Below are 6,730 nucleotides of genomic sequence, written 5' to 3'. Positions count from 1 at the left end.
TTCCATCCCATAAACCTGTCTGGGAATCATTGTTGACTTGAGTATGTGGAATTAATCTCCTCATCAGCAATGACCTAAATCTACTTGCAGAGTAACATAAACCTGGGATATAGACCTAGTCTTTAGCTGGGTTATGGTTACATTATGACACACCAAAATATTCTTGACTGCAAAATAACAGAATAATTACTTTAGAAATTTGCTACATTAAAAACCATTAAATTTGGCATATCAAATTGTGAGAGAGATCTCAGAGCAATATTAAAATCTGAATTAGATTTTTTTTAAAGTATGGAAAGTTTCTTCTAACAAGAGTCAAGCAGTTTAAACATTTTGAAAGAAATGACTGAATCAGTTTTTGGATATTCTAAGCTATTTCCATTCCATCTAAGTCAGCTTTTTGGATAATCTATGCTATTTTCATTCCATCAGAAAGCATTCAAACAAATAAAAACAACTTTGCTAGGCTATCAAGAATTTGGAAATTAGAAAACTTGTATATATTATATATACTGCACAAATATGCTGTACTGTGTCATTTATTCACGTACTACTCAGATGAGGTGTTACATTAGGTGGGAGATGACCACATGATGCGTGCTGCCAACTCCTCAAACTTAAATCCTCCAGAGCTGATCTGTTCTACACTCTTCATAAACCTGCCCCACCCACAGTCTTTCCACCTCAGTTGATGGCAGCTCCATCTTTCCAGTCGTTCAGGCCAATCATCTTGAAGTTATTCTTTGCTTCACTATTTCCCTCACCCCATATATCCAATGTGTCAGCAAATTCTGCTTACCTTTAGAATAGAACCACAATGTGCCACCACCTTATCTCTTCCCTGAAACATAATACAATAGCTTTTTCCCAGGCTTCTTGCCTTCCTCTTCCAACCCCCACCAAAAGGTAGAAAACTTCTTTTCACACAATAGTGGGAGTGATCTTTTATAAAGCCTCTGTCAGATCATGTCTCTCCTCTGCTTAAATTCCTCTAGTGACTCCCCATCTCACTCAGAAGAAGTCGATGAACTGGCCCCTCTTTATCTCTCTGATGCCATCACCTTCTCTCCACCAGGTCTATCCAGTCCACTGTGGTGTTCTTACTCCCTGTCATGTGCTCTCTGGCCTCAGGGCCGCTTCACCAGCTGCTTCCTTCCCCTCAGATATCCCATGGTTAAATCATTCATCCTTGGTTCAACTGTTACCTTCTTCTTATAGTTGATGCTGAGAGACTTTTTTTATTTTTATTTTTATTTTTTTTGAGATGGAGTCTCTCTCCGTCACCCAGGCTGGAGAGCAGTGGCAAGATCTCAGCTCACTGCAAGCTCTGCCTCCCGGGTTTATGCCATTCTCCTGACTCAGCCTCCCAAGTAGCTGGGACTACAGGCACCCGCCACGCCTAGCTAATTTTTTATATTTTTAGTAGAGACGGGGTTTCACCATGATAGCCAAGATGGTCTCCATCTCCTGACCTCATGATCCGCCTGCCTCGGCCTCCCAAAGTGCTGGGATTACAGGTTGTGAGCCACCACCACAGCCCAGCCAAGAGTCATTATTTTAAATACAATATAACTCCCAATCCTCCTGCTTGGTCTCCCTTTCAGTGCTCTCCTTTTGAGATCTTCTTATCTTTTCAAGCACTTATCACCTTCAAACATACTCTGTTTGTTGTATTTACTGATCATTATCTTTTTCTTCTCTCTGGAATGTAAGCCTCCTGAAGGCACAGATTTTTTTAAAATTTTACTTATTCTAAGTGTTTAAAACTGTACTATATACATAGTTTAAGTATTCAATAAACTCTTATTAAATGATGAAACGAATACTGAAAGTATATAAATCTAAGAACTGCTCAAAAAACAATTGATGTTGTTGACTCACTATAACCTGACTTGAAACAAAGAAACATCATATACTTATAGATCTGACTAGAAACTTGGAATTCGGAAGATGTTTTCCAATATATTTTATCAGTAGAGTGCATAAAAATATTATGAAGATGGCCAGATGCAGTGGCTCACACCTGTAATCCCAGCACTTTGGGAGACTGTGGTGGGCGGATCACAAGATCAGGAGTTCAAGACCAACCTGGCCAATATGGTGAAACCCCATCTCTACTAAAAATACAAAAATTAGCTGGGTGTGGTGGGGGCGCCTGTAGTCCCAGCTACTCAGGAGGCTGAGGCAAGAGAATTGCTTGAACACGGGAGGTTGCAGTGAGCCAAGATCGCACCACTGCACTCCAGCCTAGGCAACAGAGCAAGACTCTGTCTCAGAGAAAAAAAAATAAAATAAAATTATGAAGACAATAAATTGATTCGGCCAGACAAAGACAATGAGGCCAATGAGGTTAACAAAAATGTACACAGGTCAATGTACCTGCAGTCGTGCAACCGGGAGAAACTCCAGGTCTCCTGATTCCTGGTTCTTTTATGTTTTCACTGGAGAGGTAGTAACCAAAATGTGGTTATTTTGATCTGTACCTCAAATTTTTTTAGCACAGGTCTGATCTTGAGGTAGGCTTCCAATGAACACATGATCATCCTTCTATGATAGGTGCCAGGCGAGATGTCAGAGCCCCAGCATCGAGAAACAGTTGAGTCACGGGTTGGTAAGAAGAATGTATTGATAACAGTATAGGATTGAGAAAGAAGAGTTTATTAGAAAGCAAGAATGCCACAAAAGTGCAGTGGGGAGCCTCAGTGAGAGAGGACTGAGCTCATGGAGGTGGATTTTTTTCTTATTGGTATTTATGGACCTTAAAATGGAGTTGATGAATAATTTGCATAATAAATTATTACATTTGTAGACATTTCGGTGCTATAATGTCAGCAAGAATTGCAAAATGAGTTTTGGCATGGAATTCTGGAGGTGTTACTTATAAAAGCTGAAAGAGGCCTGGAACCAGGTGCCAACTTAAGATACTAGGGAAGTTTAATTACTTCTAAAGTCTCCATGATGGACTGTTTGATTGTCACCAGGTGGTCTTTGCTCCCTCTAAATGCTTCCTATAAGGAGTTCAGGTGTCTCTGGGATCTGTTCAATGGTCACCAGGTGATTTTTGCTCTCCTCAACAGCTAGCATTATATTTCATCCAACTATTCAAGTTCAAAATCTGGCTACTCTTGTGTTCCTCTTTAATCCACATACTCTCTACCACCACCACTTACCCCCACCACACACAAAAAAACATTTAATCAGTAAAGTCCTATTAGTATCTACTAAATTTATTTTGATTGTATTTTTCTCAACTCTTTTCAATTTCTCTAATTCAGAAAACAGGCATGTCTCTTCTAACTCTAAAAAAAACTTCTCGCTCTTTTCTCCTTCCTTCCTGTTAGAATAAAGGAGCTGTATATATTTTTTTCCAATTCAGGATAACTTCCTCTGTGTACAAGACGGGTTACACCCCTATTTCTAAGTACCTTTCCCTAGTGTATATCCCTTCTTCTTCCCAGTATCTTTTTCTCTTCGCTGATCCTTCCCATTGGCTTTTAAACTTGTGTCAATTCTTCCTTTATTACAAGATAAAATAAAGTAAAATAAAATATACACTCCTTTTGAATCTACATCCTTTTCTATTTACTGCCTTATCTTTTTTCTTGACAAAGTTGTTTATACACTGTAACCGCATTTTATCACTTTCCATTCTCTTCTGAACCATCTCCAATCTGGCTTCTGCCCTAATCTCTCCAGTAAAGCAGCTTCTGCTACTTTTCACTCACAATTTTTGCATCAAATTTGAACGAGTATTTTCCATTTTTCAACTTAGTGGATTTCTTAAAACTTTGGTTAAACATTGAAGAGATACAAAAAAAATGTATAAAGGCGATTTAATACCGGTGTATCCAACACATAGCTTAAAAAAATAAATTTCTACCATGGCATTTGAAATCCCCATGACTTCTCCCCATGTTCACTCCTTTTCAAACTTTCCTCAGGTGCGTTTTCAAAATATAAAATAAAATATATCAAAGCAGGAAACCTAGTAAATATTAATTTATAAAGGCTTATTTTCATTGGACCACTATAAAGAATTTCTTGTTTTTGATGATCATTTTAAATTAAGTAATTGTATAGTGTTTTTATTTTTAAAACACTTTGATCAATAATATGTTCTGTATGCTTTTGAATTAAATAATAATTAGTGTTGCAAAAGCTTCAAAATATGTATTCTTATTGGCTGCTACTGTGCAACAAGTATTTTATTTAAAAATCTATCTAGTTAACTTTGAGTGAACCTGTTCTCAGGCCAAATGACAAATAAGGAGTTTCTTAATATATTAATAAGGGACCACTCTCAAGAAAACAATTTCCATTCTTCCTATTTTTAGAATACAGTTTTCCCTGATGATACTGAAATTCTGGCTTAATTTTATTTCAAAACCGTTTATATCCCATTCTGTTTGTATGTTACCAAACATCCGGGATAAAAAAATGGAAAAAAAAAAAACATATTTTTTCTTGAATTCAGAAAATTAGCACCTTATAAATCAAATTGTCAAATAAAATGCACAGGATTTAGCAATATATTTGGTAGGTTTTGTAGAAATTGTTGCCCTGGAAAGAAATAGCAAGGCAATTGTGATGATTAATTGTATGTGTCAACTTGACTGGGCCAGAGAGTGCCCAGATATTTGGTTAAACATTATTCTCAGTGTGTCTGAGAGGATGTTTCTGGATGAGATAAACATTAGAATCAGTAGACTGAGTAAAGCAAATTGCCTTCCTTGGTGTGGGTGGGTGTTGTTCAATCCATTGAGGGCCTGAATATAATAAAATGCTAAGTAAAAAAAAATTCTCTCTGCCTGTCTTTGAGCTGGGATATTTATATTCTCCTGCCTTCAGCCTCAGACTAAGACTATAACGTGTCTCCCATATCTCAGATCTTCTGACTTCTCCCATGTCTCAGGTCTTTTGACTTGGAGTGGAACTGCCATTGGCTCTCCTGGGTCTGAATTTCTCAGCCTTCATAATTGTGTAAGCCTATTCCTCAGAGTAAATCTTTTATATACTTATATACAGTATATCCTATTGACTCTGTTTCTCTGGAGAATCCTGAGTAATACAACAACGCACAGAAAAGATATGTAGTTTAGTACATTAATCAGCTTTTCCTAGATTATTCTATACTAACAGGTTATTTCTATGGTAAGAAAGACTTCAAAATCTTAATCATTTACAACAATAATAGTTTGTTTGTTTATTTATTTATGTATTTTACCACAATTCCTATCCATGATGGGTTAATGGAAGCTCTGCTCCACAAATTCTCCATTTTGAATCCTGGCACCTACCAGGTCATGCTGGCCTCATGGGAAAATAAAGAACCTATGTAGTTACTCTTCAGGCTTCTGCAAGAAAGTGATACATGTCAGGTTCATTCACATTTCATTGACCAAAGCAAGTCATATGGCCAAGTCTGACTTCCATGTTTCAGGGAGGTATAATTCTCTCATAAGAAGGGGCAGTAAATAATAGAAACCAATAAGGAAATCTTATACACCTAACCTAATATAGAAGATTATGATTAATGCTTCATTTGCATAAGGGGATTTGGAGTCAGTGTCTTCCTTTGAGGCTGAATCAGAGAAGTGGATTCAAATGATAGTGCAGTTTCTAATAGTTAACTCGTTATTAATAAGTAGTGTTTGTTTAATGTGAGTTGGCCTAGTGCTAGTGAATTCTACTTAGTATCAGTACTTCTAATAAATATGCTTCTATTTTATAGATGAGGACATTGTGGCTTAGAAATATTAAGTCAATTGTCCAAGCAGATATAGAAAATGAATGATAGAGTTTGAGATTACACCCAGGCAACATATTAGCAGAGGCTATTTTTTAAACTTATATGAACCTTGGCAAGTCATATAAACAACAAAATAAGAGAGTTAAGCTAGATAATTTTTTAAGTTCTAAAAACTATATTCCTGGCACACTAATACATATATTTTTATTTTTTGAGACAGAGTCTTGCTCTGTCACTCAGGCTGGAGTGCAGTGGCATAATCTCAGCTCACAGCAACCTCCATCTCCCAGGTTCAAGTCATTCTCCTGCCTCAGCCTGCCAAGTAGCTGGGATTACAAATGCCCGCCACCACGCCCAGCTAATTTTTGTATTTTTAGTAGAGACAGGGTTTCACCATGCTAGCCAGGCTGGTCTTGAACTCCTGACCTCGGGTGGTCTGCCCACCTCACCCTCCCAAATTGCTGGGATTACAGGTGTGAACCACCACGCTGGCCCATAATACATACTTTTTAAGTAAATGAATTTTGAATTTATATGTTAAATACATCTCTGATTACTTATAAAAACAAAAGCCTCTCTTTATGTAATCTGCTATAATGCATCAGAAAGATGCTTTATGTAATCTACTATGATGCTCAGAAAGAAACTTAATAGGAATTTGTGAGAAAGCATAAAGATTTACTAAGTTTAGTACATCTTTTATAAATGTCAAACCCTAGCATGCTTCTAGGCAAAAGGGAGGCACCCAGTCAATCTTTATGGAATAGAATGAGTGTATGAGTTAATGAGTGAATGCATGATGGAATAAGTGTCCCTTTTTGTGTCCCAGATCAACTTCCTGAACTCAGTAATTATCAGTGAGTTAATCACTATTTAATGACACTATTTTTCTGATTATAGAAGTCTTCATTACTGATGTGGTTAAATATTTGTCCCTGCCCAAATCTCATGCTGAATTGCAATCACCAGTGTTTTGGAAGC

Source organism: Trachypithecus francoisi, unplaced genomic scaffold, assembly GCF_009764315.1.
Source record: "Trachypithecus francoisi isolate TF-2019V2 unplaced genomic scaffold, Tfra_2.0 Lachesis_group10, whole genome shotgun sequence".
NCBI classification, from domain to species: domain Eukaryota; kingdom Metazoa; phylum Chordata; class Mammalia; order Primates; family Cercopithecidae; genus Trachypithecus; species Trachypithecus francoisi.
The sequence above is the reverse complement of the archived record's forward strand: the minus strand, read 5'-3'. Positions refer to the sequence as shown.